The sequence below is a fragment of the Triturus cristatus genome, chromosome 3_2, assembly GCF_964204655.1.
Source record: "Triturus cristatus chromosome 3_2, aTriCri1.1, whole genome shotgun sequence".
Classification (NCBI taxonomy): domain Eukaryota; kingdom Metazoa; phylum Chordata; class Amphibia; order Caudata; family Salamandridae; genus Triturus; species Triturus cristatus.
In genome coordinates, this window is record NC_140584.1 from 973,096,071 (window position 1) to 973,107,478 (window position 11,408).

Below are 11,408 nucleotides of genomic sequence, written 5' to 3' on the forward strand. Positions count from 1 at the left end.
GGGTGACTGTGATTGACATAATCGTTCCAGCCCATGTTTCAGTCCGCTTTTATCTTTGTGACCTAGCGGGCCAGTGTTCATGAATCGAACTTATAAAGGTACATTACCTGGTTCTTAACTATATATATCATAGTTTTATTTATAATCGTAATCTTCTTTTTAAATGAAGTTTGATGATTTTAAGAGAAACCTTGGTAGAATTAAATGTATGGCGGATTGCCAATTGAGGATTGCACCTTTCTCACCTTCCCTTTGATTTTAATTGTATTTGTCGTATTACTAACTATCTTTATATTGTACTGGTAACCACTTCATCTTTTTTCATTGTACTGTAACTTCTTTATCTTTCTTGTACTATTTTGATAGATCGAATAAAGTTTTGTGACGATGATGATGTATAAGAAGTATCATTGCATTAAAAAGTTCCATAGAGAATATATATATACATACAATAATGGCGTAAAGTGTTACATTGTTGGTGCTCATCACTATTTACATCTGAGCTGTTAGAAGTACAGTAAATACACATCTTGTATATGTGTTACTATAATTGATTCCGTCCTAACTCAAATACACGTGTCACTAACCAAATGAATAGCAATATATAACCATACTAAATATTAAATATGTTAAATAATACATTAATATAAAAATAAAGTATATTTCATGTACATTTTAACAAATATATCAAATGAACTTAATAAAAAAAGTTAAACACGCATACATAATAATTAATATATATACATTTACTTTAAAACAATTAATAAACTATTAATTTTATTTTATTTTATGATGTTAAAATTATATGAAAATGTACAAATATATATATATATATGTAAAAATATATATATATGTAAAAATATATAGACATATACGTATATATATATATATATCCACACCGTCACACTTTGGTAAGTGTGCTCTCAGAAAATCGCAGAACTCCGGGAGAATGATTGTACCACCATTTATTCCACAACGCGTTTCGGTTCAGAGAACCTTGATCACGTGAAATGTTACACCCAATCACGAGACAACTTATTCTATAATGCAAACTGTGAAAAAGGACCAACCATGTTTCTATGTCGGACATCTTGGAATGGTCAAAAGCAAACATAATTCTTAGCATATATGATGTACTCTTGCATATGCAAACTGCTTTCTTATATACATTGCTTACATAAATATTATTTGCATGAATATTATCATATTCGACCAACCCATTACATGATCCAATTGGCTGTATTGTGCAATATCGATACTCTTCATCTATAGTAGTTTTCAATAAAACTTTATCAATCCCTGATACGAACCATATTAATGTGTTCAGTATGATGCACAAAAGAAAATTTAAATCTAGTATATACATCTACTTTAAACAACACATTAGACAAAGAAAGACTAATTTAGGTCATTTCATAAACGTCTAAGAGTACAAAGGCAAAATCGCTATCCAAGTGGATCCTATCGCCATGATGCGGAATATATCGTCCGCATTCACATTTGTACTCTGAACAGTTGTAATCAATAAAACAGCATGTGCAACATAAACATCAGGGACAAAGCATAAGAAACGAGAACACGAGCAAGTGCCCACAGTGCTCTATGCACCGGTGTGTCCTCGTTTATATTTGAAACTAGAATGTAAAAGGTCCTACTACAATATATACTAATGACTCATCTCATGAGTGCTCGAAAGAAGTCTCATGTGGGTTCTGAAGTGCCGAAAAGAGGGAAGTAGAAAGGGTAGGCAGCCCGTGTAGGTGAACCCTGTGAGTGGGCCCCTTCCTTCCTCCTGTGCGAAATAAAGAAAAAGGAAACAGAAAAGACAAAGAAAGACTAATTAAAAACCAGTGTGGACATCAAGTTCCACATTATATTCTCTTATTGCCATCCACAGAATAGCAAATACAAAATGATCAATAGATGTATATATATATCTGTTAAACTGCTATAGAGGAAGAACACTAATGTACCGGGTAAATATCACAGAGTAAAATTCACAAGATGGAATTCACATAATCTTACATTACATACCCAAATTATATATTCATTAAAACTTATATATGTACTTGTACTGCCTGGCCTCATTGAAGTTCAATTATAGAAGGAAAAACAGATTAGATATCAGGATGAACAATGATGTTAAAAATTAATTTAAAAACATACTATTCTTTGAGATGTACCGCTAATTCTTCATCTTGATTCGGCCCCCAGGGGTCCTTGTTTGAAAATTAATAATATGTCTCGACTCCTTTTGCCTGAGTACCAAAACCCTGTTTCCTCCTCGAGGTCCTTTATTGACTTGTTCAAGAATCAGAAAACTAAGGCCCATCGCATTGGAGAAGTGTTTGTCCTGGAAATGACGGGCTACAGGATATTTTTGGTCAGAAGGCAGGATGGCCCTATAGTGTTCTAAGATGCATTTCTTGGCCATTAGAGTTGTGGATCCAATGTACCAAAGATTACATTCACAGACAATCGAAATAGATAACAAAAATGGAACTGCAAGTAAGAAACTGCGTAATTTCTTTACGTACACCATTGTATTCTACATGATTACAGAATTTGCTGTTTCTACAAGCTTTACAATGCCCACAATGAAAGAAACCCTGTAGGCCATGCAGATTCCTATCAGGATAGATAGTAACATCACTGTGCACTAACTGATCCCTAATACTCCTACCCCTTCTGTAGGTTATCTTGGGTCTGTCAGCCACAGTATACCCAATGGTGTTATCTGATTTAAGTATATTCCAATTACGGGTCAAAATGCGTTTGATGCTGTTGGAGTCTTTACTATAGTTCATGATGATCCTTGTACTGTCACTATCTTTATTGCTGTCCTTATCAATAGTTTCTGAGATCGTCGAGGATCTTTCAATACTATCTGCTCTATCCCTGGCTTTCTTAGGCACCCAGTTGGGATAACCTCTTTCTCTGAAGCGTACACACATCAAATTCCTTTCTTTCTGATACCCCTCTTCTGTATTACAATTCCTTTTAGCCCTAAGCAGCTCCCCATAAGGAATGCTCCACTTGAGAGCCTCAGGGTGGCTGCTAAGGGCATGTAGTACACTGTTCCCCGCAGTGGACTTTCTGAAGAGGGATGTCTGTATCTGATTATTCTTGATGTCCAATTTGACACCTAGATACTCAGCAGTTAGATTGTTAATGCTGCCACTCAATTTGATGTTCTGCTCGTTGATGTTGAGCTTGTCAATGAATCGTTGGGCCTCGTGTTGATTGCCTACTCAAACGATAAAGAGGTCATCGATGTAGCGTAGCCACATCGAAACATGTGCGATATCATTGCGGAACTCTGGATCGGAAAAGATCTTCTCCTCCCAGTTTCCCATGAAAAGACTGGCAAAACTGGGAGCAAAGCAAGATCCTATCGCAGTTCCTTGTGGTTTGGCGATAGAGTGTGCCGTCAAACATAAAGATGTTATTTTGTAAGCAATACTACATCATCTGCGTTGGCATCTTGCTATGTTCCCGAAATCTAACAGGTCTATTCTCCAAATAATGTGAGCACGCTGCCAGTCCCTGTTCATGATCATTGATGGTATACAAACTGTGCACATCGAGGGTAATGAACCAATGATCATCACCCCAGTTCATGTTGTTGATTTCTTTAAGGAAATCATTTGTATCCCTGATATAACTGGGTAGTGCACAGACATACTCTCTAAGAAAATGGTCCACATATTTAGAGATATGTTCTGCCACGCTGCCACGGGAGGAAACAATGGGTCGCCCTGGTGGATTGAGGGGATCCTTGTGCATCTTGGGTAGGAGGTACAGAACAGGAAGTATGGGATAATCCTTTTTAAAATAACAAAATTCCTCCCTTGTCCCTCCAATTGCCCAAGAGATCCCAAATGGTGGTAATACTCGTGGAGTATTCCTCCAAACCAATAGAGATGTAATACTTGGTATCTTCTAGTTGTCTGTGTGCTTCGGTTAGATATTTTTCCCTGTCAAGAATAACAACATTGCCGCCTTTATCAGCGGGGCGGATGACAATACTTCCATCTCCTGCCAAAGACTTAAGAATCTGTCTTTGAGCATAGCTGAGATTGTTGTCATTACTGTTGTTAATTATTTTGCTTTTATGTCTGTAGCTATTGAATTCTTTGCCAACAATATCCTGGAATGTATCAATGTTGTCATAAGAAAGACAAGGTACGAAAGTGGACTTAGGTTTAAAGCCAGAGAGAGTCGAAGCATCTGTTGTAATCCCACATTCTGCCAGACATTGTGTGGTCTCAATGGATGAACTCAACCCTCCACCCTCATGATCTAGTTCGATCATAGTGATCAATGTGTCAATGTCACCTGTGTGTAACTCTGTTTGGTCTGTCTGAACCACAGTAGTACTCGAATTGGTTATCTTTCTGACTTCAGTTCTTTTGAGCATGTGAAATTTCTTGAGTTTCAATTTACGTGCAAATTTAAATAAATCTATTCTGGCATTGGCATAATCAAAGGGCCTGCGCGCAACACCATTTTCCAGCTCCCTGTGTCTTTCCTGGAGTGCGCAAGTCCCCAGATTTGAAACGAAGAAGACGTGGATGTTTTGAAATGCGCCTCATGAAAGGCAAAGGTCACACAATCAGTAGAAAGTATGCAGAAATGAAAACGGCTTCTGTAAAGCGTGTGTGTATGAAAGTGCAGAACTAAAAGTGCCTTCTCCTGAAATACGCGGGTATTTAAATCATGAACAAAATTAAAATACACATATTTCAGGAGGTGCATATTTCAGGAGGGACATAATGAGAGACCCAAACATAGCACTTGTTTCTCAACATAACTCATAGATCTTTTGGAAAGATTAATAATAGTTCTATTAACCATATCAGGTTCCATTAGAAGTCTTTTCTGGCGCGCGTCTGTCTTGTTCCCATGCCGCCACGTCCCCTGCCTCTTCTGCCACCGTTGTCGTATCCTTGTTCGTCTGTTCCTACGTCTCCGCGGCCCCTGCCTCGTCCACGGCCTCTCTGTCCCCGTGTCTTTGGAATTGCCGTGTCTTTGGAATTGGGGTGTCCCGTGTAGTCTGACGACCCCGACGTAGGGTTCGATATTCTTCTAAAAAAGTTTTCTTACGTATATTGCCTTCTTCTGTGGAGGTATTATTAACCGATACATCAGATTCACTCTCACTTGTCGTGACCACAGCCATTGTTGTAGACTCTATATTAGTAGTTGTACTGTCTTCACCTGCCATTTGTTGATTATACAAGTGATCGTATTTTCTACTGAATGTCAGAATCCTACTGCTTTCGTAATCACCGTAGTCATGATTGAGCTTCCTACAACACGAACCGTGTAATTGCAGCGTATTCTATGACAATATGTAGGCAATGTGGTTCAAAGTAAAAATTATCGTGAAAGCAAGTTAGTTGGCGAATGCAACATTTCAAATAGGCACTATGTCAAATGAAAAAGACCCCTCTCTCTTTTGTACAGACTTTTGGGAAGGATTCATACAACGATTTTGAACATCAAGAAAGTATCAGGTTCACAAAGGCACTGGCAATATCTTTGGATTCAATTAAAAGAAAAAATTGAAATGCTTACTGAATATGCACTTATGAACTCTTCCATCTTGGTCTATGCATTTTGAGTGCCTTTGATATATAAAAACATACCGTTACCTATGTACTTCCCTGAAGATATTTTGGCTCTCCCATGGATTTTGTGATAAATTGTTTTTAATGTTTTTAACGTCTTTATGATATAAATAATAAATACATTGTGTATTTTCTATATATTACTTTTCCGGACTCCTATTGGTGCTAATACCTGGCTCTTGCGAGTGAATGTGAATGAATTGATGTATGCTATATAAGATACCCAAGGGGGTCTTTTTCATTTGACATAGTGTCTTTGGTTGGTGTCTTGTTCCCCTTGGTGTAGTGGGACCCCTCTCGCTTATTTTTGACATTTCAAATAGGTACTGAAGGAATAGCATTACAATAACCTTAATGGTGTTGATGAGACATTGTAATATGTCTCACTCTTACATTCTAAACATGGTGCATTACGTAATTAAACTGTGGATGTAGGTACTACAAAATGAGGGCAAAGTAATCAAATTAGAGATTGGGTAGTTGCCAGAGACCTGTTGCCTAGTGTGTTGGGAAGGGAGAGTCCTGCTAAAACCTACTGGTGACAGCTCCTTGATGTAGGATCTTAAGCTATGTGAGTGGGGCCTGTTCTTCCTAGTCTTCTGTACGTGTACTCTCAGAGACTTAATGCTGGGTTAACTGGTCATGTTCCCCCTCTTGAAACTCCTCCGCAGTAGCATCCAATCCCTACAAGTCCAACACTATATTCTCCCAGTGACTCGCCAGGGGAAACTTACAAATCCCCCGCAGATCCTCTCGGCGCAATGCCACCCCCTCCGTCCTAGCCCAGTTGAGTAGGGAGCAGTGCCAAGCTATTGTGTGGGGTGCTATCTTGGGACCTTGTGCTTCCTTCTTCTTAGAAGATATATCCCCAGCGGCGGCTGGCATAGGTAAGAGTGGTGAGGCAGTTGGGTATGGAGGTGGGGCATTAGGGTGGGGGGCGACGCCGGTTGGAGCAGCAGTCGACAGACGACAGAATAGGTAAAACGAAATAAAAGAAGTACCTTATCCTCGCTGCATCACAGAGTCTGCGATGCGGCGAGTGCAAGGTAAGGGGTTTCATTTATTTCATTTTACCTATCCTGTCGTCTGTTGACTCCCCCCCCCCCCAACCCGGCCCACTCCCACTCTGCCTGCCATTCTTACCTGTGCTGGCCGCCACTGTACATAATTTTTTCATATATTCCATCTGAAACTATGTTTTTTAGATAGGTGGAATAATCACATAAAATCTCCTAGTAATCCAATATTAGTTGGGGTTAAAGAAGATTCTTTGGTAAAGGAATTTATCATTTTAAGTCCTCTACCTGTACTATAAATTATTATGAAATTTGGGAAGGCTATAATTCCTGCAATAGGCGCTGGACCATTTTCCAGCTCCCTGTGTCTTTCCTGGAGTGCGCAAGTCCCCAGATTTGAAACGAAGAAGAAGTGGATGTTTTGAAATGCGCCTCATGAAGGGCAAAGGTCACACAATCAGTAGAAAGTATGCAGAAATGAAAACGCCTTCCGTAAAGCGTGTGTGTAAGAAAGTGCAGAACTAAAAGTGCCTTCTCCTGAAATACGCGGGTATTTAAATCATGAACAAGATTAAAATACACATATTTCAGGAGGTGCTTTTATTTCTTCGGACTTTCTACTGACAGCCATGATCTTTGCCTTCCACGAGGCACATTTCGAAACATCCACTTCAAAGACCCTTTCAGATAAGGAACAGGATCTCTAATCATCATGTGCTGATCATCCCCCAGGGGCAGCAATAGAAGTGCCAGGACTACAATTAAAGAAACTTCTTGTCCTGTTTACACGAACTTCAAAGTAATTAAGACTGTTTGAACGGATGGAGTAATTTTCTGCTTACCCATCTCTCTACTTGATGCACACAATATGCACTATCTATGACATTTAAAAAAAAAAGGAACTTTAAGCAGTCAACACCCCCTGAAGTCCAACAGGGTGCTGCTACCTTTGGTTGCAAGGAAGGCTTGTTTAAATTAAATTGCATTTATATAGCTATCACTACCCCTGACGAGGTGTCAAACATATCCATCTTTATATTATGTAATAAAACATAGTTATGTACATCAAAAGAATGCCTTAAAGGGCTACAGGAGAACAGATGTTTCAAGAAGTGTACAGGAACGATGAGTGGAAGAATAAGGGAACTTTATAGCAAGTTGTCTGCATAAAGAAAATGTGCTACCTTAAGGCTTCTTTAAAGAGCTGAATGGGAACAGAATCAGAGGTAGAGGAAGGAGGGGAACATTCTGGCGGGTTGGGTACTTGAACAACTCTTATGCCGCCCTAAGGCTGTTTCAAAAAGCTACATAGGGAGCTGATAAGGGAGAGTGGAAGGTGAAGTGTAATCCTTTATATGAAATAATATAAGTCCATGTTTCCTCACCTATGTCTTGCTCATGATCCATTATTCCCTGGTTCGTTTCCCCATTTTGCACTCTGAAGTGGTCTTGGAGCAGCATAACATCTAATTCAGGTGTATAACAATTTGTGATGATCCTGCAATTTGAAACATCCAATAAAATGGTTGAATAAAATAAAGCACTATATACGATGTTATGTTGCCATGTTTTCCTTTCCGCTTTATTTTTTTGCACAAACTGGGTCTTGAGAACATTTTCTTTCACCCTGGCACAGGTGAATTACTGAGTGATTAGCTGAGAGAGGGTGGTCCAGGAGTGGTTAGGGATAAACCACCTCAGCTTATGTTTTTCCAGGAGTGAATTCATGCCATCAGTTTCCAGGGCTGGTCCCTGGTTTACAGGGGCTCTTACCCAATAGGGCTTGTTGGGGAGGAGCTTGTCCTGATGTGGAAGTAAGCAGAGGCCAGGACAACGAGCCCTGCATGAACACAGTGCATCTTCACCCAGATGTGTATAGTCTCACATGGGTGTAGGCTCATTCCTTTCAGGAATTCGCAAAACTGTTACCTGCCTGCCTGCCTTCAAACATATCTCCCAGTTTTCCAGATATTAATAATCCTGGAAAATTATTGTGAGTTCCTAGTGTACACATACATGTTTGCATAAGTAAATCTTCACACCAGTGCAACTGTATGTGGTAACGTTTTGTGTTTTTTTTCCTGTGTATGGGGGTTGAGGTTTCTGCCCATGAATACAGCCCCAGCACACTTTATGAAGAGTTTCCAATCCCCAAACTCCGGACATTGACAGGAGTAAATCTCTAACCCTTAAAGGGTGGGAAGGGATCAGGCAATGGATTGTGGATGTGAATTGACATGTTTATAAGTAATGCTTTCATCCCTGGAGCACCCACTTCGCACCTGCAGGAGTAGATCTACTCACATCTAAACCTCTAAGTGGCGGATATCTGAATTCGAAAAGGGTTGGATCATGTAAATGCAGCTATTAACCCGTGATAGTCTGACCTACGCAAGGGTATAGCTTCGAGAATGAGGCCCCAAAAGGTCAGCGTTGGGTAAAGCTGAAAGTAGGTTTTTTTTCGGGTATTACGAAAAGAAGGAAAATAGGCAGCCTGCATAAGGTAGTAAAGTTTCTAATCACTGATGCGGTGCCTCACAGTCCTGTGGGAGAGGGGGCGTGCACAGTGAAGCCTGGTGTAACAGGGAACGCGTTAGCTGGCGAAGGCTCGCATTCTCAGAGCATTAGTAACCTTGGATCTGTCAACAGAACATTTCTTTCTTGATTCATAAGCGTTTACCTTTTCGCATCTGGCAGAAAGTTTCCATGCTGGAGTGCAAGCACAAATATAGCCTGGAACGCAGAAAAGGGGCGCCTCTCCTTCGCCTCTGCTCTGATTGGATGTGACCAGTGAATGAGCGTACACACGGGTATTTAAACTGGTGGCACGCTGCTCGCAGGGCCATGCTTATGGCTGCAAGAAAATACCACACACGTCACCACTAACGGACCAATGAGCAGTGTCCTGCCAGGTGTGCCTCTTGCGCCCTCCTGCAGGGCACACTGACGTCTCTATCGCAATAGTAGGCGGGTTGCAATCCCTGGGAGCACTGCATTTTCCCACAGTATTGCTCGACACTACATAGGCCCTCATTACAATTTGGGGACAAAGGGTACGGTATTTACCAAAGGTATGTGCCCTGTGTGGTCACTTCGAGTTTTCAACTTTAACATGAGGTTAATGCGCCCCTGCATGTTTCGCACCGTTACTGGCCATTTCTCCTAATGAAGGTCAGTTGTTGAGCCCTGTGAGCAGTGTCCTGGGCGGTATCAGAGCCACGGCTGAGCAGGAGCTCCTTTTTTCTGTGTTTCGGGATTATTTCGGCGCTTGTAATGGTATTAATATAGCGCTTACTACCCCTGATGAGGTGTTGAATCACTTTTTGGCGAGTAGCACGCTACTTGGGAACCCAAAAAGGATTAGGGGTGGATTAGTATAGTGAAGAATGCGTTAATTTGAGCGGTGGACATGCGAGTCTGTTAGCTGGATGGAATAGGATAACGGAGGGATAGAAGAGGGAAGAGTCTAGAAAATGTTATTTCGGAGACCATAATAGTAAAATGAGGCTTGGGAGAGTAAAAGGAGAGATGGAGGAGGGACACGTAAAGAAAGAGAATAGAGAAATTATAGTAGTAAAATGAGGTTTGGGCTGAGTCAAAGGAGGGATGCATGAAGGAAAAATGTAGAAAGTGTTGATTGGGAGACCATAGGTATCGGGTGAGCCAAGGAGGGATAGAGCGGTCTAGAAAGGTTTCTTATGATGATGATAGTAGTAGAATGATATTTGGGATGAGTCAGAGAGTGGAAGTGGAGGATATATTGAGAGAGGTATAGGGTGACAGACTAGTGCATTGGAGAGTCAACTGTGTTTTTTTATCTACAGTAGGAGTAAATAAATAAAAATATAGATACATAACTGCATATAAAGGGTATATGTATATCTATTGTTTCTTCTACTACAGTAGGAGTAAAGTATTAAATATATAAATACATAACTACATAGAAAGGGTAGACATTTATAAGGAAGTTATTATATCGAGATTTAAAGTTGTATTGTACAAACTCAGAATTTCAAGTGGTGCTTTACTTGAAGCTATTTTTTTAAAATTATCTTTTTCTCAATAGTACAGTAGGCAAGCGCTTGTAAATAAAATATGTTATGATAATATTTACATATTGTGAAAGATGAATAAAACAGGGACCCATAAGCATCTAATCAAATGACTAAAAGTATAGAATACTGTATATATATATTTAAATATAAAAAATATATACATTTCTTAAGCAGACTTAAAGAATATCTAATTTATTTTAAAACCATATTTATTATACATATTTATATAAAGAAATACACATATCTAGATACATACTTATAATCAAATTATAAATATTTACAAACACAGGGATATGCTGTAAAATAAGATTGAGTATGGTGGTTGTATGAAAGAGCCAATTCTTGAGCAGTCCTCTGAACGATAGATAGTTATCTGTGGATCTTATGTTTGGGGGTAATGAATTCCATAGTTCTTCTGCTTGAACAGAGAAAGATGTACCACCTATGTTTTTTGTATGGTGGGGTTTTGAGGCAAAGTGCAAATCTTGAGCGTAGGTTCCTCTGTTGAATGTATTTGGTGATTTTATTCCTGATGAAAAGCGGTCCTGTTCTATGTATTGCTTTGTGGGTGATACATAGCAGCTTGAAGGTGGATCCTCTGGCAACTGGTAACCAATGTAGGGTCCTCAAGGCAGGGGAGATGGGGGTTTGTGGCTTTACATGTAGGAGTAGTCTGGCAGCAAAGTTCTGAACCTGTTGTGGTC

At 39.8% G+C, this 11,408-nt stretch overlaps 1 long non-coding RNA gene across 1 annotated transcript; it reads right to left on the reverse strand.

The window, feature by feature from the left end:
- Positions 1–998: 998 nt before the first annotated feature.
- Positions 999–9,450, reverse strand: LOC146858909 (uncharacterized). The gene is made up of 3 exons (XR_014979708.1): positions 9,330–9,450; positions 8,035–8,147; positions 999–1,792 (listed from the first exon to the last, which is right to left on the reverse strand). It is a non-coding gene; the product is annotated as an uncharacterized LOC146858909 (long non-coding RNA).
- Between the last annotated feature and the right edge of the window lie 1,958 nt (positions 9,451–11,408).